Source organism: Bos indicus x Bos taurus, chromosome X (genome assembly GCF_003369695.1).
Source record: "Bos indicus x Bos taurus breed Angus x Brahman F1 hybrid chromosome X, Bos_hybrid_MaternalHap_v2.0, whole genome shotgun sequence".
Classification (NCBI taxonomy): Eukaryota; Metazoa; Chordata; class Mammalia; order Artiodactyla; family Bovidae; genus Bos; species Bos indicus x Bos taurus.
In genome coordinates this window covers 5,222,092-5,244,551 of record NC_040105.1, presented here as the reverse complement: position 1 = coordinate 5,244,551, position 22,460 = coordinate 5,222,092, and the positions used below count along the sequence as shown (strand labels likewise).

At 46.2% G+C, this 22,460-nt stretch overlaps 1 long non-coding RNA gene across 5 annotated transcripts in view; it reads right to left on the bottom strand.

The window, feature by feature from the left end:
• LOC113886854 overlaps nt 1-22,460 on the bottom strand; it is a 53,288-nt gene that overhangs the window by 29,806 nt on the left and 1,022 nt on the right. For all 5 annotated transcript variants that reach the window (XR_003509569.1, XR_003509568.1, XR_003509571.1 and 2 more), the window contains exon 2: nt 9,370-9,450. This is a non-coding gene — a long non-coding RNA (uncharacterized LOC113886854). The remainder of the gene's footprint in view (nt 1-9,369; nt 9,451-22,460) is intronic.

The window sequence follows — 22,460 nt, the reverse complement described above, 5'->3', positions numbered from 1 at the left end:
ATTCATCAGATCATTCCTTTGACACGTGCCCTGATCTCCTCCGGTCATAAAGATGATGAGGAATTGAAGCCGCGGTACCTGCATGGACAACTGGAATTCAGGCTCTGGGTGACCTCCATGGGGCCGTTTTGAAAGTGAAGCTCGATCCTCAGCCCAGCCCAGTCTATTCCCAACTCTCTGCCTTGGAGCTGAAGGCGAGACACCAATACCCACGCCTGCCACGCAGCTCAACCGGCATGATCGGGGTTACTCAGGGTGGCTACAGGGACACGGAACCTCACTTCTCTCCCTCTGGGTCCTTCCTCAGCCACCAGCCCTCATCAAATGCCAGGGGATGTCCGTTTCATACCGAGAGCACGCCCGTCTTTCCTTTCTCTTTGCTTCCATCCAGATCATCCCATCCGCATTTTGAAAAGAGTTCTCTTTAATGAATACAAACATTTTTTGTTTGTTAGTTTGTTTCGATCACAGTGAAGTTTAGAAACTGCTGAGCCAGGTGGCTTTATTTTCCAACTAAACGTTTCTAAACGTCCGTCGATTTTATTTTCAAAGCAAATGTGAGGAAACATGTAAACAAAAAAACTGCCTCAGAAGGACATGGGTTGTACGATAGAAAGAAAACCTTCCTAAGGAGAGAAGTAAAAATAAATGACGCTATACACGGTGCTTTTTTATGAGTTTTCGGAAACAGGAAAAAAAGCAGAAACCAGCGTTGAGGTGTCAACCAACTCACCGGTGTCAGACATCCCACAGAACGCCCAAGTGCCTGTCCACGTGTCACGTGAGAAGCAGATTTAGAAACGTTTGTCTCACGATGACCACGGTGCATGCGGGGAATCGGAGAACCGTGAGACGCACGTGAAAACGTATAGAGCACGCTGGTTGCAGAGAAATTAAACAAGGTGGGAGGTGGGGAGGAGAAGCAATTTACAGGAAAAACAAAGTTGGAGACACAAGGTGGACCTGTGTTCTCATCCAACAAGAGAACCGTAAGTAAATTACAAAGCAGCGGGCGACATGGAAATAAGGCCCCACGGAAAACAGCGTTTCCTTGGAAAGAATTCATGGTCTTGGAGAAGGAAATGAAGCCGAGGTATTCGGCTTTGAGACAGAAGAGTATTTCATACGGAAATGTCAGCTCCAAAGCAAGCAGATATGAAAAAGAAAGGAAGGTGAGTTACGCTGCCCACCTGTCAGCAGTGTTTTTCTCTCTGAAGGATTTTTTTTTGTTATTTATATTAAGTACTCAGCGTCTCAACAGTAACAGGATAAGGAGGCAGAATAAATGACCTGACGCCAGGTGGTGCCAGGGGTAAAGAATCCACCTGCCAGTACAGAGATGAGGGTTTGACCCTGGATCACAAAGATCCCCCGGAGAAGGACGCGGCAACAACCCACTCCAGTTTCCTTGCTGGGAAAATCCCTTGGACAGAAGAGCCTGGTGGGCTACAGTCCACGGGCTCGCCGAGTCGGACGCAACTGAGCACACAGCAGTTCACAACAGAGCCAGGGGCGAAGCGGGCCACATGTTGGTAGGAACCCCACATAAAGATCTGCGGGGAGATGTCCACCCGTGAAGATTACGTTTGGCTTCTATTTCTTCAACCAGGCCCCCAGACTACTCTCCCGGTTTCTACTAAACAGAGAACTGTATCTTAGGCGCGTGTTCAAGTCTCCTGCACAGGCTTCAGGTCTGGTGAGCGTTGCGTGGCGTGCTGGAACAGTCCTCCCTGCAAAGGGAGGCCCGCTCTGTCCACCTGAAGGGCCGAGACGAGACCCAGTGCCCTCCTGAGCAGAAAGCAGCCGGGGCACTCTCTGAGACGGGGAGGTGCTCTACAAACAGGAGCGGCCTCTCCTTTTACCTCTGAGTTTGCTTCTCTCAAGAAAAAGGCGCGTGCGTGCTAAGTCGCTTCAGTCATGTCCGACTCTTTGTGACCCCGTGGACTGTAGCCGGCCAGGCTTCTCTGTCCATGGGATTCTCCAGGCAAGAATACTGGAGTGGGTTGCCGTGCCCTCCTCCAGGGGATCTTCCCAACCCAGGGATAGAACCTGCATTTCTTAAGTCTCCTGCATTGGCAGGCGGGTTCTTTACCGCTAGCGCCCAGAGAAAAAGGTATTCAACTACAGTTCCTAAAGCTCCCTATTGTAGGGAGCATGTTAATGAACGATAGGGCAAAAACCTCACGACCAGGTGAGCACAGGTCATGAGAAGGCACCGCGTGAAAAAGACGAGCAGTAGAAGGAAGAGGAAAACGACGGGGGAGGGCTGGGTATGGACAGAAGACGAAGAGAAGTAAGAATATTAAGAATCAGCACGGGAGCTCCCTGGAGGTCCAGTAGCTGAGACTCTGCACTCCCACAGCAGGCAGCCCAGGTTCAGTCCCTGCTCAGGGAACCAGAACTCGCATGCCACAACTGTTCCCCTGGGTAAATCAGAACCGGACAACAGAACCACCTACTCCCAAAGTAAGTCTTTTTTTGTTGTTGTCTTGGGAATTCCCTGGTGGTTCAGATGGTAAAGAGTCCACCTGCAATGTGGGAGACCCGAGTTCGATCCCTGGTTTGGGAAGATGCCCTGGAGAAGGGAATGGCAACCCAGTCCAGTGTTCTTGCCTGGACAATCCCATGGACAGAGGAGCCTGGCATGCAACAGTCAGAACCACCTACTCCAAAAATACATCTTTTTTGCTTTTTTTTTAAGATTAAAAAATATAAAGAAGAACCAAAATATAGAAATAATGCAACTGATGTGAAGAACTGATTCATTGGAAAAGACCCTGATGCTGGGAAAGACTGAAGGCGGGAGGAGGAGAAGGGGACAACAGAGGATGAGATGGTTGGATGGCATCACTCACTCGATGGACATGAGTCTGAGTAACTCTGGGAGATGGTGAAGGACAGGGAGGCCTGGCATGCTGCAGTCCATGGGGTCGTAAAGAGTCGGACATGACTGAGAGACTGAACTGAACTGAATGCAATGTACATCTGAATGTACGTTTCAGATACATACTAGACAATTAACAATTCTTTCACTGCAGCTTATGCACAATATATTCTTGTTAAAAACTCATACTGCTTGTCCAAGGTTATTAACATGTTCAAGTCGCTCCTGTTTTTCGAAAACCAGAAATACATAATGATCATGATGCAAGTCATATGAAAAAGTCACTGCTTTTGGTAAGCTTCCCTGGTGGCTCAGATGGTAAAGCATCTGCCTACAATGCAGGAGAGCCGGATTTGATCCCTGGGTTGGGAAGATCCCCTGGAGAACAAAATAGAAACCCAACCCACTGTTGCCTTGAAAATCCCATGAATGGAGGAACCTGGTAGGCTACAGTCCATGAGGTCACAAAGAGTCGGACATGACTGAGTGACTTCACTTTTGGTAAGCTATGAAACGGGTTATTTGCAAGATTTCCTTTACCAGGGATAGGGGAGGAGAATGGATACGAAGCTCCGTCTTTTAAGCAGAAAAGCAGAGAAAAGAGCTCTGGGGAAAAAAAAAAAAAGGCTAGGTGCAGTGGTCAACCCTGCCACAGGTAGTGCCCAGGGCTAATTCCAGGGAGAGCTCCCCCTACAATCTGGTTAGGAGATTGCAACGTAGTTCCAAATCATTCTTAGTCATTTTCTTCTTTCTTTAATGTTGATGGTTTGGAAGTCAGGGAGCGAAGTGCATGTTGGGTTTGTGTGTGTGTTGCAGGGGAAGGGGGGGTTCCCTAAAGTCAAAAGTTTCCAGGTGGGTCTTGAATCATCTGCCACTTTTGAGTTCCAAAAGGAAGACTGTCATTCACCTTGTAAACAGAGCATAACACCTCAGTGATGTACAGATGATAACGAGATTAAAGGCAGTGATTTATCCTTGGAGGGAAAAATCCCAAAAGTGGTCTGCAAACATAGCTAATTGCACAGGCATAGAAGCTGGCTTGGGTATAAAACTTGCCTAGCCCCACGGCACCTGCGTATCTTTATCAATCTCTGCATTAAGCCGGCACGTCGACAATATCGCTTTTGATTAGCAAGCAGAGCTGGTGTCCTGGGGCCGCCTGGTGCTTTATGGATAGGCACAACTCAACTCAGCCAGGTGGTTTATGGTTCCCTTGAACGCACACAGGAAAACCAGAAGCTGCTTGGTGTTACGAAAAGCACCACCTGCGTGGGAGTCCAATTCGATACGCAGCTCTTTGTTTGTTTGTCTTTTTTTTTTTTTAGCACGTAGATGATGCAATGCTCAGAAACGGACACCTTTATGTATGAAAGACACACTGTAAATCTAATGGACTCGGGAAGGCTCAGAGCTCTCTTATCTTGGGGGTGACGACTCAGCTGTCACAAATGAGCATTCGAAGCCAGTGTTGGCTGTAACCTCAAGGAGGCAAAGCCATTAATGCTGGCTGACAGGAACATCTTCCGTCTTTGATTTCACTCTGAGCAATTTCAAGAGAAACATTTCACTTTCCGAGAGCTGAACTAGCGCACTAGTTAGAGACTGGCTCGTTCCGGGACGATACGCCCAACGGTGAGGAGAAACGCGTGATTACTATTATTACAGAAATGTGCCAGGACTTCCCTGGTGGTCCAGTGGCTAAGACGCCACATTCCCAATGCAGGGGACCGGGGTCAGATCCCTGGTCAGGACACCAGGTCCCAGACATGGCACAACTAAAATTTCATGTGCGGCGAATAAAAAATAAGATCCCACGTGTGGTAAATAAGACCCAGTACAGCCAAAAAAAAAGTGCCGACATCCATGGACTCACAGTTGTACTGAACACAGACTTCCTGGGTATCCCCTAAAAGCCAGCCTACTGGCCGAGAAGTATCTGAGTTATTCTGGGGTGTGTATAGTCTGGGCTATGCAGACCTTAATGACAAAATCAGATGTGACCTTGACTGAGAAAGTCTCAGCCAAGAAGAAGCCATCAAGACCTGTCAGACTCAACTACAGGTCAGATTTTGTTGTTGTTCATGTCCGACTCTTTGTGACCCCCATGGACTGTAGCTCACCAGGCTCCTCCGTCCATGGGATTCTCCAGGCAAGAATAATGGAGTAGGTTGCCATTTCCTTCTCCAGGGGATCTTCCCAACCCAGGGATCGAACCCGGGTCTTCTGCATTGGAGGCAGACACTTTAACCTCTGAGCCATTACCTAAACTCATGTCCATTGAATCGGTGATACCATCCAACTCTGTCATCCCCTTCTCTTCCCGCCTTCAGTCTTTCCCAGCATCAGGGTCTTTTCCAATGAGTCAGCTCTTTATATCCGGTGGCCAAAGTACTGGAGCTTCAGTTTCAGCATCAGTCCTTCCAATGAATATTCAGGGTTGATTTCCTTTAGGATTGTCTGGTTTGATCTCCTCGCTGTCCAAGGGACTCTCAAGAGTCTTCTCCAACACCACAGTTCAAAAGCATCAATTCTTCAGCACTCAGATTTCTTGGTCAACGTCAAATTTTCTTTTGGACAAAGGTCTCATAAATGTTGTCATCAGGCATGTCATACCCAGCAGGGTCCACACCGCCCTGCATGATACTCAGAGAAGTAGACCCGAGATAGTTGGTAAAGCTGTTGATCTGTTTTCAAAATTTAATTCCCTAAGTAACACCTGCTAGCATTCATGAGAAGGCACTTTCAGGAACTGAAACAGTGATGATGTGTTCCCTACATACATGAATCAGAGGAGATGGGAGACTTCAGTCCTGCAAAACTTAGGTGGCCACATGGAAACACAGTGTAGTTCTATTTTAAAGAATTTTCACTATCACAGCAAAAGCAAGACATTCTCTCAGCTTGGGGACTTCCCTAGGGGTCCAGTGGGTAAGATTCTCAATGCAGGGGATACTGGTTCAATCCCTGGTCAGGGAACTAAGATCCCACATGCCCTGCACAGTGCAGCCAAAAAATAAAATAAATTTTAAAAGAAGACTTTAACAAAAGAGAAATTCTCTCATCTTAAGACTCTCAAGAAGCACCATGCTTACTCATATGGTGTTGAACATGACTGCAAAGCTACCTTTGAAAGCCCAAGGAGGGCATTCTAATCAATTCCCTTTGGAAGGAAAATAGCCCCCTAAAGTCTTGATTCCTCCGCAGCAGTGCATTCAGCTGCTCAGTCACCTCTGGCTCTTTGCGACCCCACAGATTGTAGCCCGCCAGGCTCCTCTGTCCATGGGATTCTCCAGGAGAACACTGGAGTGGGTTGCCATTCCCTTCTCCAGGGGCTCTTCCCGACCCAGGGACTGAACCCACATCTCCTGTGTTGGCAGGCAGATTCTTTACCACCTGAGCCACCAGAGGACGGCATAATTTATCATCCAAGCCAGGACACCTGAGAGGGAAGGGGGTGGGCTTATCAGCCGGGACCTGGGCAGGGCGTGCTGGCTGTAACCATTCTGGGTAAACAAGAGGCTACCGTGATTGTTGATGAGATGGCTGGATGGCATCACCGCCTCAATGGATGTGAGTTTGAGTAAGCTCTGGGAGCTGGTGATGGACAGGGAGGCCCGGCATGCTGCAGTCCGTGGGGTCGCAGAGAGCTGGACGTGACTGAGCGACTGAACTGAACAATGATTATCAGAAAGAAGGTTGTGAGTTCTGTTCAGCCATTCTTGCCCCCAACTGCACACTAGACTCAATTGCAGGTGAACACACACAAGTGTGCCTGTGCACACACACACAAGCATATACTGATACTACATCAGCATGCACACATTTACATGTACGGACACATATGCATATGCGTACACTGAGATGTCTAAGCTCTACTCCAGAACAGTTAAATGAGATTTCTGAAACTGGAATGCATCTTGAGCATCGATTTTTAAAAGGTCCCCCAGGCAACATAAATAGGCAAGGAACCGAGAACCACTGACCTGGACACCCTCCCAAGATCTTCCAGCTCTCAAAACTCTGGGATCCTAATTCCTGAGCATGACTTTCTCTCACCCTTGTTATGGTCAACTGCAAACTACTCTCCTTTCCAGAACACAAAAAATTTCACACCAGTACAATAATAACCAACAGTACAGTAATAACCAACATGTATTTACAAAGAGTTTACACTTAACAAAACCTTTTCCCTTTACAAAAACACTTTTTCAACAGTATCTTTTTCTCTTTGCATTAACTCTATGAGAAAGTCAGGTTGGTTATTATGATTATTGACTTTCTATGGGAGAAGATATTGGGGTTTCAGAGATGACGCACACGGGCACCAGGCGTCTAACACAAACAGCATGTGGAGTAATCACGCCCGCGTCTTGATTAGAAACACGGAGGTTAGGAGCACACGCCTGGGGATCCCTACCACATGGGTCTGGATTTCACATCTGTCATTCCCTGGCTTGATAAACTGGGGCAAATTACTCAACCTCTGCATGTATCATCTCTAAAATTAAAATAACACAGATCCTTGCTCTGCAGCAGTGCTGCAAGAATTGGGTAACATTTCACATGGCAAACCTCAGCAGCAGATCCAAAAAATAGTAACAATGTTATTACTATTGCTGTTGTTACAGTTACTCCTTCTGTTACTCGCTTCCCCACCTGCTTTTACTGCTATAATTCCCCCTCCTCCTCCCCTCCCCCTCCTCCCCCTACCAGAACTAATAATAACATTCAGCCCCAAAGGCAGAGCCCTTCAGAGAGACAAGATTAATCACTGTAAACCCCCCTGAGCTAATCTTTACCCGCCTCTCACACACGCTCCCAAAAAACCAGAGGGCAACGTGAGTCATCCTCAGAGAAGCCACTCTGTGAAAGCGGACACACCAGGCGTGTGTCCATGTTGAACCCTGGACGTGTCTGGTACAAAGAGCAAACAATCAGACTCTACACAGATGTTCAGCTGGCTACAGAACCCAGGGGAGAGAGGCCTCAGAGGCCTCACATCTGCCTTCGACGAAGACCCTGTGTCCTGTCCTGGGCAGTGAGGAGTACACTGGGCTACAGGCCTCCAGCAGCAGCCCCGGGGTCTGCTCCCGGGTTTCGGGAGGCCCCAGTCTTTGAGGGAAGTCCCCAGCCAGAGGTAGACCAGGCTCCTCAGTACAAGGGTCTGGTCATGTCTGCCCTGGAGCTGCCCTTGGACCGGCATTGCAGCCTATGGTTCCTCCCCCCGTTTCTCCTCCATCCCTCCTTCACAATACCAGCTTATATTGCTTAGTAGAGAATCCTCAGTGAAAAATAACACAAAACATCCCCATACATGTCAAACAACCCTGTCAAGGACAGCTGGTGGTACCTTACTCAACTAAGACACCATGAAAACCATACAAAATCTTTTGTTTCAAACTGCGTTACTGCATCACTTCCTAAGTTTATTTGGAAGGATTTATAGAGTTACAAAATATGTCTGACTTGTTCCTCTTTCTGATGAAGTGCCTACAGCGTGAGGCTGAAAAAAAGTGATTATAGATCATGTTCTATTCGTGTCATATTTGTTGTGCAAATTAAATTTGTTATGCCACATTAGCTCAAAGATATGAATATTTTAATAATGCTAGATCTATACATTGCAAGGAAAATGAGTTAGAATTTTAAAATATACTCAGTTCCAAGGAATTGGATTTCTTGAGGACACATTTTTCATCTAGAGAGGAAAGGTATTCTAAATTACTGCATTTCCAAAGTAACCATTTAATTTCATTCTCATTTTGATAATTCAGGTTTTTCTACATACTGAAAACATAAAAATAATCAAAACCATTAAAATGGTAGTGGGATCCAGTAATCTATGTGTTCATTATATATAACATTATTATAGTTAAGGATAACAACAATAAAATAGTTACTATGTGACAAAAGGTAGTCTACACTCTTTGTATATATTAACTCATCTGGACTCAGAAATATTTAAAACTTTAAGCATAATAATATCTTCTTATACATATTAACAATTTATTGATTATTTGTCTGGTAAATTAAATATTTCTAATGTTAATATTGTTATGGTGGAAAATAATAACAATTCAACAGTGAAACGGTTCTGACTATGTGACAAACAGAATTCTAGGCTCCTTATACATATTAACTCACTTAGCCTCACACACATTCTATAATTTAGGTGTTAATTACATTATGTTATCCATAAGGTATAACGTAAGGACCTGAAAAACAGAGAGGTTAAGTAAGCTTCCCAAGGTCACACAGCTATATGTGGCACTTCCCGGATTTGAACCAAACAGTCAGCACGAGTGAGGAAAAACAAATGCTGACTTACCGTAAGCCACAGCCATTAAACTCTCACTGTGAGTGTGTGTCTGTGTGTAAACATATCAGTGTACATGTGAACGGAGTTACTTTACATCCCACCGATGTGACTTAAATGCATCTGAATTTTAAAATCTGAATATGTATGGTCCTGGCTGAGTACTCACCCTGAATATCAGAAGCACGTTCAGTGGGCTTTTGCAGCCTGCCTCTCTTGTCCAAGAGGGTCTCTCCTCTCTGAAGAGTGCCTGGAAATGACACAATGAATGAGAAACGCCACTGGCAAAGCCGGCTCAGCACTCGGGCCTGTCTGCTTTCAGGCCAGAAACAGAACTTTCCAGCTGTACGTCAATCATTTTGTCAGACCTCTCGTGCAGTCAATTAGCAGCAAACAGTCACTGAGCGCCTACTGTATGCCGTTCCCTCTACCAAAACCCAGAGCTTTTACAAGGTTAAGCACGGGGACTTCCCTGGCGGTCCAGTGGCTGGGACTCTGCCTGCCAATGCAGGCAACACGGGCTCGATTCCTGGTCTGGGAAGATTCCACGTGCCGCGGAGCAGCGAAGCCCATGAGTCACGACTACTGAAGCCTGTGCGCCTAAAGCCCGTGCTTCGCGCCAAGAGAAGCCACTGCGATGAGGAGCCTGCAAACAGAGGAGCCCCTGCTAGCCACAGCCAGAGAAAGCCCACGCAAAAGCCGGCCAAGACCCAGCACAGTCAAAAAGAATAAATAAAACGACAAAACAGAAGGTTTAAGTATGACTCTAACACTGTTCTGAACTAGCAGTACTCGTATGAAAAGAATCTCATTTATATGAAATATTTATCATTTGTCCCTCTGAGGAACAGTCAATAAAACACCCTAGACTTTTGAAGATGATTCCAAGAGCAGCCCGCTTTTACAGTGACTTATGATACAGTTCTGATAATGGACTTTTTCTCCCAGTGTTACTGAGACATGATTAGTGCACAGCACTGTGTAAGTTTCAGATGGAGAACATAATAATTCGACTTATATGCATCACGAAATGACCACATAGTGGATTAACAATAGTTTTAGGTTTACAGCAAACTGATTCAGTTCTGCATACACGTGTATCTTTTGTGTTTCAAATTCTTTTCCCATTTAGGTTGTTACATAATATTGAGCAGAGGTCCCTGTGCTGGACATCAGGTCCTTGCTGGTTCTCCATGTCAAATACAGCAGTGTGTCCATGTCCATCCCAGACTCCCTAACTTTCCCTTCCCCCATCCTTCCCCCTGGTGACCATAAGGTTATTACAGAGTATTGAGCAGAGTTCCCTGTGCTGTCCAGCAGGTCCTTGTTGGTTCCCCATGTTAAATACAGCAGTGTGTCCATGTCCATCCCAAATTCCCTAACTTTCCCTTCCCCCATCCTTCGCCCGAAGCCCCCGCTGCACACACGCAACCATACGTTCATTCTCTAAGTGTGTGTCTGTTTCTGTTTTGTGACCAGACAGTCCATCTGTATCATTTCTTTTTAGATCCCATGTATAAACAATATTATATGCTTTCTGTTTCTCTGACTGACTGACTTCACTCAGTACGACAATCCCTAGGAGTACCCACACTGTTGCAAATGGAACTAATGATAATCAATGAACTTTTAAAGTCTTTACTCATACTCTGGAATTCCACTGGCCTGGATTCAGCTTAGGAGTCTTTTTTTTAGTATGGAGAAGGAAATAGCAACCCACTCCAGTGCTCTTGCCTGGAGAATCCCGGGGACGGGAGGTGCGGAGCCTGGTGGGCTGCCGTCTATGGGGTCGCACAGAGTCGGACATGACTGAAGTGACTTAGCAGCAGCAACAGCAGTTTATTGCTACCAACCCATCTCCCTCCACCCTCATGCACGTAACCCCATGGACTGTAGCCCGCCAGGCTCCTCTGTCCATGGGATTCTCCAGGCAAGAATACTGGAGTGGGTTGCCATTTCCTTCTCCGAGGAGTCATGTTGTTTTAACAAGTGACCTGATGCCAGGGACTAGGTTGGGTAGGATTTCACATCATCAGTGCCAACTTAAGGCTTACACTCCTGTTTTGCAATGGCTGGGTGCCATCTTTCCTCCTCATGAGACTCTAGCCTACCTGCCTCATTCATTATTACACCCATGAGCCTGGGCAAATGTGAAACCCAGAGCACTCACAAGCGACACTGCTGAATAAATACATTCATAGATGAAGCAGACAGTTAATCACCTCTTAACAGGACTCTGTTGAATAAAACACTTACTTGAAAGTATGAGCTCTGATGGGTGTGTTAAAAAACTTTACCATATTACTTAATAGACAGCCTTGATCTTCGTGTATTTAGTACTTCTGGCACTGACACCCAAGGCAAGTCGTAATTTATGTTTGTTAAGACACAAATTCAGACAGCATGGTTGTAAAAGCCGGTGGGAAGACCTCATTTAGGTGGTGAAAAAGCCTAGCAAATAATTAAACGTCCATATCTAATACAATCTTTCTCCTCTTCACATCATTCACAAGTGCACACTATTACACGTTGATATGATGCTCACGAGTCTAGATTATTGATACGACGTCTGGAAGCGAGACATGCAAAAGGGAGTCTTACATACACTTACTATTAGGTCACTGACTGTATAATCAATCAAGTTACTGGCAGCTTTTATGTTGAAAGTGTTAGTCGCTCACTTGTGTTGACTCTTTGAGACCTCATGAACTGTACCCCACTAGGCTTCTCTGTCTGTCCATAGGATTCTCCAGCCAAGAATACTGGAGTGGGTTGCCATTTCCTTCTCCAGGGGATCTTCCCGACCCAGCGATTGAATCTACGTGTCCTGCATTGCCAGGCTGATTCTTTACCACTGAGCCACCAGCAAGTTATTAGCTTAGATGATCTCATATTGATGGCTTTTTATATAATGTTTTGTACCAAGTGTGAGATAGAAATCTCTATAAAGTAAATTATACATTCCATTTACCTATCAGTGTATGGTATATTTATCACATATATTAATTTTACATGGGTAGTCAATATTTTGTTTCTCTAAATTTGTATCTGTATTCTCTAAATATTCCATGAAGAATGTGTTTCTTTAGAAATAAGAAAAATATTTTATTTCTTAAAATGTAAACTCTTACAGGAGTACAAATGACTCACACTTCTTTGGTGAAGTAATAATGCTGTCTTGAGAAAGCTGAGTGCCGAAGAATTGATGCTTTTGAACTGTGGTGTCGGAGAAGACTCTTAAGAGTCCCTTGGACTGCAAGGAGATCAAACCAGACAATCCTAAAGGAAATAAGTCCTGCACAGTCATTGGAAGGACTGATGATGAAGCTGAACCTCCAATACTTTGGCCACCTGATGCGAAGAGCTGACTCACTGCAAAGAACCTGATGTTGGGAAAGACTGAAGGCGGGAGGAGAAGGGGACGACAGACGATGGGATGGTTGGATGGCATCACCGACTCAATGGATGTGAGTTTGAGAAAGTTCTGGGAGTTGGTGATGGACAGGGAGGCCTGGCATGCTGCAGTCCACGGGGTCGAACAGAGTCGGATATGACTAAGCGACTGAACTGGAGCGTGTGTTTGTCCAGCCACAAATCCACAAACATAGTTCAAAAGCCTACTTTCAAGTTTCCTGCTGTTATTTAGTTGCTCAGTTGTGTCTGACTCTTTGTAACCCCCTGGACTGTAGCCCCGGAGAAGGCAATGGCACCCATCTCCAGTACTCTTGCCTGGAAAATCCCATGGACAGAAGAGCCTGGTAGGCTGCAGTCCATGGGGTGGCTGAGGGTCAGACACGACTGAGCGACTTCCCTTTCACTTTTCACTTTCATGCATTGGAGAAGGAAATGGCAACCCACTCCAGTGTTCTTGCCTGGAGAATCCCATGGACAGAGGATCCTAGTGAGCTACAGTCTGGGGGGAGGGGGTTCTCAAAAGAGTCGGACACGGCTGAGCGACTGAACCACCACCACCACCCTGGTGGCCACGTCAAGAACTTCTCAAAGAACGTTCGTCCTGATCCTTGGCTACACCTTAAGATTCCCCTGCCAAGAACAGTGGTCGTCAGCCTTGACCACACTTTAGACTCACCTGGGAGCTGTCTGTTTCTTCCTGATGATAGTTTTGACCTCCAGGCTCCATCACAGACTAACCAAACCAGAAGAGTGAAGCTGGAGGGGCGTACACCCTACACTGCAGGAGGGTGTCCCAGGCCCCAAGGCTGAATCTGGGGAAATGGATGTGGTCTGTATTGTCTGCAAGGCCCTTCCTGAGCTGCAAGCAGAACCGGGGTGAGCAGGTGACTCTTCTATCTCAGCAATCTCTCCTCTCCCTCTCAACTGTGCCTGTGCGCAGGAGGGGCTTCCTCCCTGTGCTCAGGCAGGGACTTGCTCTAAATCACATCCTGAGCCCCCTTCCTCCACAGGAAGAAAGGACATCTCCGAGTCTTAGTCTTGAGAACTTTCGTGCTTAATGGTTTGCTACAGGAGAAGCCTCTCATACTGGCTGCTGCTGCTAAGTCGACTCTTTAGTCTGACACTTTGTGACCCCATGGACTACAGCCCAGCAGGCTCCTCCGTCCATGGGATTTTCCAGGCAAGAGTACTGGAATGGGCTGCCATTTCCTCCTCCAGGGGATCTTCCCTACCCAGGGATGGAACCCAGGTCTCCCGCATTTCAGGCGGACTCTTTACCAGCTGAGCCGCCAGGGAAGCCTGAGAATGAATTTCATATTATAAATCTACCTGTCTATTGGGATCTAGGACTGTTGATCATACCGGGGGATTTCTTTTTCCCCCAGGAAAAAATGGAATCAGTCTATACGATTCAACAAATGTGGCTCAATAATGCCTCACAATGGCTCTGCTACCAGTCTCCTGAGAACTCAAGTCCTGACAGAAGATTCAGAAATTATAGCTGCCTTTTCCATGTCAGCCTGGGTCCTTTCAAAATTTCACTTTGACCTGCATTTCAGACTTCTGGCCCATTCTGCTTGTTTAATTTGTAGCATTCCATATAGGGGACGCATCTGTATAGTTTTAATATTACGTCACTTTCGTCTTAGAAATTCTGTGCAGATGTTGCAAAAGATGTTTTTGAAAGTTTATGTTTGTTATGGCTTTAAAATAAAATATGAAAAACGTTGGTGGACACTGACTAAGTGTGGACTATACTCTTTCCCAATTGCTCTGAAGTGAGGGATGACGGTGAGACATTTGGGATCACTCCCCACTCTACGAAATGTTCTTGGGAGAAGGGCACTGTCAGTATTTTCACTGATGTCAAAAGCAAGCATTTATTTAGCATCTACTTCTTTGTCAAAAACAAACATTTATTTAGCATCTACTTCTCTGCCCCTATGTACAGGATGAGATGATTGGTAGCACACCGATAGAATCACAGCTTCCTACAGGGAAATTTCACAGGGAAAAATTTGCATCCATTTATACCGATTTCATCAGCAATAGTCTTGTACCATTTCTAATATCCCAAATTGCCCAGATAATGCAAAAAGAAAAAAAAAAGTCAAAACTATTCTTGACTTAACGCTAAACAACATTTATGCCAAATAGCATGCACTGCTCATCCAAACATATGTAAAATCGCAACTAACTTTTCAATGCACCAAACATCACTTTTAAGTCTTATTTGTTTTGAGGAAACACTCACCAGATGAATATGTATTGTAAATCTTTGTCTATCTAAAGGACTGTCTGCCTGTTTTACACAGAGATTGCATTCTTGCTCAGTCACTAGGTTGTGTCCGACACTTTTGGAACCCCATGGACTGTAGCCCACCAGGCTCCCCTGTCCATGGGATTTCCCAGGCAAGAATACTTTAGTGTGGTACCATTTCCTCCTTCAGAGGATCTTCCTAACCCAGGGATCAAACCCAAGTGCCTTGTGTCTCCTGCACTGGCAGGCAGGTTCTTTACCACTGAAACACCTGTGAAGTCCATATGAGACGCTAACATCTCAGACTATAATGAGAGGGTTGGGCTTTTGTCTTCTGGGTTTTTCGGTCACACCATGTTTCAACTGCCCTTGTTTGCCCTTGACTATTCTGGGTACCTCTGATGAGTGTAAGAATTTTTACTTTCTTGCAGCACAGCACTGAGCTCATTTCTTCTAATTTAGACCATTCTTTTCTCCAGCTCGATTCTCCATAGAGCCTGGGCTCCATGGAGATGCATGAAGGGCCAGTACCGAGTGGGACTGGGGTCGAATGTGTGTGTTCTGATTCATGGGCCAGAAGGAAATGGCAACCCACTCCAGTGTTCTTGCCTGGAGAATCCCAGGGACGGGGAAGCCTGGTGGGCCGCCGTCTCTGGGGTCGCACAGAATTGGACACGACTGAAGCGACTTAGCAGCAGCATGTTCACCGAAGAGGAGGTCCCGTCTCAGAGACAGCTTCAGCTGCTCAGGAGTGTCCGCCTCTCTGTGACCCCATGGACTGCAGCCCGCCAGGCTCCTCTGTCCATGGGATTCTCCAGGCAAGAATACTGGAGTGGGGTGCCATGCCCTCCTCCAGGGGATCTTCCCGACCCAGGGATGGAACCTGCATCTCCCGCATGGTAGGCGGATTCTTTACCACGGCACCCCAGGAAAGCTGTTATTTAGAGATGACAGCTGAATGCTGGCTTCTTTAACTCAACAAATATTCCTACTGCAGAGGCAACCGTGCTGAGACCGCCAGACCTCCTCCCCAGGAAGGCCTGAGCAACGAGGTCCATCTGGACTTGGCGATGCTTTCCCTCACTGCACACCCATCCTCTGGGGCACTCGCTCCCCCCATCACGGGCCCATGCCATTGGGTCACGACTGGCTGCTCACACGGACTCTTCAGGGACACGCACGTGAAGGAAACAGAACCAGCAGGAGTTCCCCTCCTGAACCTGAGAGGTTGGCAGTGAAAGAACTTTTCCACCAATGTGCTGAGAGGCTGCCGGCAGCCTCCTGGGGGAGGTCCAGACTGCAGGTGGAAACCCAGATGAGAAAAAAACTGGAAAAGGCACAAGGGTGGCCTTGGGATACTGACTAGATGCCCGATCCTGCCACCTCTACGCTTGGTCCAACCGCTAACCCTTCTGATACTTGTCTTTTCATTGGAGGATGATTGCTCTCTGGTGTTGTGAGTTACTGCTGTACAATGTGAATCAGCCGTTGAGTGACTGAGAGAGTGAAGTTGCTCAGTCGTGCCCGACTCTCCTCGACCCCATGGACTGGAGCCTACCAGGCTCCTGCATCCATGGGATTTTCCAGGCAAGAGTACTGGAGTGGGTTGCCATTGCCTTCTCCAAAAGTGAAAGTCCCTCAGTCGTGTCTGACTCTTTGCGGACCCCATGGACTATACAACCCATGGGATTCTCCAGGCCAGAATCCTGGAATGGGTGGCCTTTCCCTTCTCCAGGGGATCTTCCCAACCCATGGATCCCGCACTGCAGGAGGATTCTTTACCAGCTGAGCCACCAGGGAATCAGCCGTATGCATACATATGACCCCTCCCTGTGAGACCTCGCTCTCCTCCCCGCATCCCGCCCCTCTGGGTCATCACAGAGCACCGAGCTGAGCTCCCTGTGCTATCCGGCAGTTCCCCACTAGCTGTCCGTGTTACACATGTCACTGTAGATATGTCAGTGCTGATCTCTCAGTGCATTCCACCCCCCGCTTCCCCACTGGGTCCACATATCTGTTCTCTGCGTCCATGTCTGTTTCTACCCTGCACACAGATTCATTGGTACCATTTTTCTAGCTAAACTGCCTCGAAGTTTGAAGAAACTTGAAACGTGAAGATACTTGACGCAGAACTTTCTCTCTGCCTCAGCCAGTCAGATACACCAACTAAAGATTGTATCAAACACACAACCTAAAGATTCATAACTCCTCTAAACAGGTATTATGTGTTAACTACCTCCTAGAAGCTGGCAGCAACCAGTCTGGACGAGACAGTCCCTGCTCCTAATCAACTCTGAACACAGAAGGTGGAGGCGAAACACATCTCTCACCAAAATAAGAGGTGATAAATGCTGTCACGATGCCCCAGGCCTGGTACCAAACAGAAGAGTGGGGTTAATATTGACGGAACTTGTTTGAATTTAATCCCAAAGGGCACCCTGAGACAGAAGGGTCTGTTTAGGCCTTGAAGGATAAGTAAAACGTAATACAACAGACAAATGTGAAAGTACATTCCAGCAAGAAAAGACAGCGAGCTAAAAATGGACAGTTTATCCATCAAGATTTTTTTTTTTAATTTTCGAACGCCTACTCCAGTCTTTGTCTTATATTAGACACTAAATAAAGTTTATTTAAAGAGTGATGAAAGGCATAAAGACAACTGATTAGATATATAGTATATCTGGAGGTAGGACCCTGGCCAATGACGTGACCGCCTTTTATAACACTGTTCTTAATGCAAATTTTGGTCTCATTACAATAACCAACTTTATGACACAACTTCCAAGAAAAGCAGTCATCATGAAGAGTTACCGCCGTAACTGATAAATGCAGGAAGGGTTGCTTTAATTAACTGCTACTCTTCCCTTTTTTTTTTCTTTTCTAGATGCAAGCATGTTTCCTACACATTTTAAATAAATTCATGCATCCCATTTATTAAACCCTTTTACTATTTTGGGGGGCTTCCCTGATGGCTCAGACAGTAACGAAATCACTTGTAATGCAGGAGACGTGGGTTCAATCCCTGGGTTGGGAAGATCCCCTGGAGCAGGAAAATATCAACCCACTCCCGTATTCTTGCCTGGAGAATCCCATGGACAGAGGAGCCTGGTGGGCTACAGTGCATGGGGTCGCAACGAGTTGGACGCGACTGAGTGACTAACACTTGGGTTACTTTACCACTTTTTAGTAAAATTATAAATAACTAAATGTGAAGACCATATACAAATTCTGACCAAGGAAAGGACTGAAGCGATAACAAGGTTGTAATACTTATAATGGCCAAACAGCGCAATCCTGGACGCATAATGAGAAACACACATATTTAAATATCTCATTATTGAGAATATTTCTCATTTTTGAGCCAGTGTAGGGAAGTAGGGTCTGTGTACAGGCTTTGGAATTAGGGAGACTGGGGCTGATAATCTCTGCGTCTGTGTGGATGTAGGAAAACCATTTTAGCTCAGAATTCTCCTTTACTGTCCCACTTGACATCACTGTTGTAAAAGTTACAAGAGACCTTGTGTACAAAGGACTGACATGGGATGGGCAGTCAATAGGTACAATCATCATCAATAGTAGAATTCCAGCAAATAGGAGTACAGGCTAAAACGAAATAGACCAGAATTATTATTTAATCCGTTTGAAATGAGGTGATTAGATAAGTGGATGTTTTGGCAATTAACGGTATTTTTTTTTGATAACAGTGTCAGTAATGATCAGATCCTGCAGTCCAAATTAAAACAGAGTGGCATTTTGGTGAATCTGATGAAGCATAAGTCACCAAAGATGACATTCTGCGTATTACTCAGCAACCTCACTTTCCTGACACTGATATAATTTCCCCAATAATTCCCCCCACTGGAAGATCCTCCACGTGCAGGATAACAAGAAGGCCTATTTGCAAATATCCGTACAAACTGTGGATCACAAACAGTCAGGTCAAGGGCAGCGTTGCTTAGCAACAACAATAAAAAAATAAAAATTAAAAAAAAAAAAACAAAACAGGGCAGAGAATACAGATTTTATTTTATTGGGCTTATAAAAGTATTTAGGACTCTGTCCTGCATTTGGTATCCCTCTCCCACCATCACCCCCAATCACCAATACCTAGCTACCAAAGACCTCAACTCCTTTGGTATAAAAAGATATTTTTTAAGTATGAAAATTTTGAAAGCTTATCTGGCCCATCTCACACTTATGCAGAATATCAATTGCGAGTAGTATAAATAATAGAAACACCTGGGAAAAAACCTTTCCATTTGTGATTTCTCAGTTCAGTGTATATTTGGAACCCTTCACCTGTGTAATTAAAACAACGTTTATACATAAAGGTTACATTTAAAAAAATGCTTCTCTAATGGAAAAAAGCTTGATATTTAGTTTCTAGGCTATGCTAGGATCTGTACTATATATTTTCAGATGTATCCAATTTTCCAGATGTATCCCCTAGTTTTAAACTACACACACACACATATATATACACACACACATTAAATACATACATTTGCATATGTGTGCATGCTTGAGTGCTACCGTCGGTCCAGTCGTATCCCACTCCGCGACCCTATGGACCTTAGCCGTAAGGCTCCTCTGTTCATGGAGATTCTCCAGACGAGAATACTGGAGTGGGTTGCCATGCCCTCCTCCAGGGGATCTTCCTGACCCAGGGATCAAACCTGCACCTCTTGCGTCTCCTGCATCAGCAGGCAAATTCTTTACCATTCTTTACCACTAGCACCACCTGGGAAGCCTATATATATATATACACACACACACACATATATGTCAAATACATATTACATATGGAATTCATATAGAGTGTGAAAACAAATATTTCCATTTAGAATAGAGTCACTGAGTTTTACTCCAAGTGGTCAGTTCTTCTAGCATATTTCTAACAGACAGAAAGCAGGTGCAACGGAAAAGGCACTTATATTATGAAGAACTGTTCTGCTCGCAAGATTTAGAAATTCAGTTTCAACTCATTGAAGAAGACAAAGAGAAAAGGGTGGGTGTGGTATGGGAAGACCACAGTTGCCTCCCCAGGCCCAACAAACGCCATCACACCTCCCAGGCCAGCTTCTCTGTCCCTGTCTCTCAGCGTGGTGCTGTGCTGTGCTTAGTCGCTCAATCATGTCTGACTCTGCGACCCCATGGACTGTAGCCCGCCAGGTTCCTCTGTCCATGGGATTCTCCAGGCCAGAATCCTGGAGTGGGTAGCCTTTCCCTTCTCCAGGGGATCTTCCCCAACCCAGGGATCAAACCCAGGTCTCCTGCATTGCAGGTGAATTCTTTACCAATGAACCACCAGGGAAGCCCTGGCTCTGCACTAACTCCCTCTAAACGGCCTTTATTCCCTCCCTGTGGTGTCATTCACCAACAGCTGCCTGCCCTTCCTCCTGAGCAACAACCTGTGGGAAGGAACGCAGCCTCCTTCTCTGTGGGTGCCCAGGGCATGCTCTACTCCAGGACTGCAGAAGTGCCTTCCTCCGAACTCTACGGTGGTCTCGACACAAGGGATGCTTTCACCAGGCCATGGCGACCTGCGGTACCACCTCGATGCCTCTGGGGCAAGGGCGCCGCTGTGGGGGCCAATGCTCTGGCCACAACCCCCTGAAACTGAAGCCTGTGCATTTCTTCTTTCATCTCCATCAGGCTCAGCATGCAGAGTTCTGGGAGGAGGTGACAGGGGTGAGGAGCTGCCACACGGAAGGACCATAAGGGTGTCACACGGAATGATGGCCTGCCCCACAGACCTGTTCCCCTGTGCTAGGATGCCAAGGCTGGAACACAAATCCCACCACGTGGACGGCAGACTGCAACAGGAGAGACTCTGGCCCTGTCCTTGGGGCAGAGGGGTGGCAAGCATCCCTTGCCTGCATCTTTCTCCTTCTTGATGAAAACACATGATCAAATTTTGTAGAAGTTGAGGACAGACTTCCCTGATAGCTCACTTGGTAAACAATCTGCCTGCAAAGCAGGAGACCCCAGTTCGATTCCTGGGTTGGGAAGATCCACTGGAGAAGGGAGAAGCTACCCACACCAGTGGGCTTCCCTGGTGGCTCAGCTGGTAAAGAATCCGCCTGCAATGTGGGAGACCTGGGTTCGATCCCTGGGTTGGGAAGATCCCCTGGAGAAGGGAAAGGCTACCCACTCCAGTATTCTGACCTGGAGAATTCCATGGACTGTATAGCCCACAGGGTCACAAAGAGCCGGACACGACTGAGCAACTTTCACTCAAATTGAGGACAGGGAAAGCCTTGGGCACTTTGCTTCTGTGCCAGCTGCTGTCGTGGGTGCCTCTCAGAGCTAAGGGTTCACTAGGCCCCAGTTCAGTGTGGACACGCACAGCATCTCCGTGTGCCTGTGTACTAGCACACGATCACGCCTCTACAATTACACATCGACTGCCTCCCTGCCCACTAGGCTCTAGGTGAGGAAGAATGAATCCCTGTTAACTGGGTGTGCCCGGTACCTACACTATGTCTGTTAAACAATGGGTCCTTAATAAATGTATGATAAATGGCTAGCAAATAAGCCAGTTCAAAACTAAGTTACTGGGGAAAACAGAGCAGCAAAAACAGGCAAAAGATATACTGGGGGGAAAAAAAAAAGATCTTAAAGGGCAATTAAAGTACTATTCACTCACAAGAGTAATTTACTTAAATCCAACAATCACAACAAATATTTATTAATCATGCACTATGTGAGAAGCAGTATGCACGGAGCTGAGATTAGGAAAACAAATACGCTTAAATCTGATATTCTTCCTTAAGGAAAGGGAACCGAACCTTTTAATTCATTGCATGCAAATGAACCTTTTAATTAGTCGCATGTAGGTATGACAAGGGCTAAAAGAGAGAGAAGAGGGATGTTTCTTTATTTTTTAGAGTTTAAATTGTTAAGACTTATATTATAGAGCTCGTGAACACTTTTCCGTGACCCTTAAATGTGGTGGGATCACACTCACCGACAGGGGTGGTAATAACCGCTGATCTCATTCTCTCTTTTAACAAAGGATCTCCGAGTCGTGGTGTTCAGCCTTGCTGCCCCAGGGACATAGTGCTCATCTATCTTCTGAATCAACCTGCTTGCTGTTGTTGCTAAACTTGGCAAAGGCCTGGCCTAACACCTGGGGTGGTCTGGCTTAAAGTGACGTGGTGGCATCACAGATCTAAGGAGAGATAAGGTCCACAGAGCAAAAATCTGTGGTGCCACAGAGCCAGAATTTGGTGGTCATGGTAGCCAACCAACTGTTTCGTGCATTTGGGCACTGCCAGCAGGTTGAGACGGAGAAGGCAGTGGCACCCCACTCCAGTACTCTTGCCTGGAAATAAGCAACTTCTGGGGATTCTGCTGAAACGCAGACTCTGCTTTAGATCTGAGGCCTGGGTTTCCTCTTTTCCATTAAGTTCCCTGAAGGGTGCTCTCTTGGAAAGACCCACCCTACCAGAGTTAGAAGGCAGCGGAAGGATGAAAGATTGAACAGAGCGTCCTTCTACATTTCCTGATATACCCACTCCCCTTTCCCTTCACTAAACCCTAATGCAGTCAAGAATTCAGCATAAGGCAGTTGTGCTAACCAT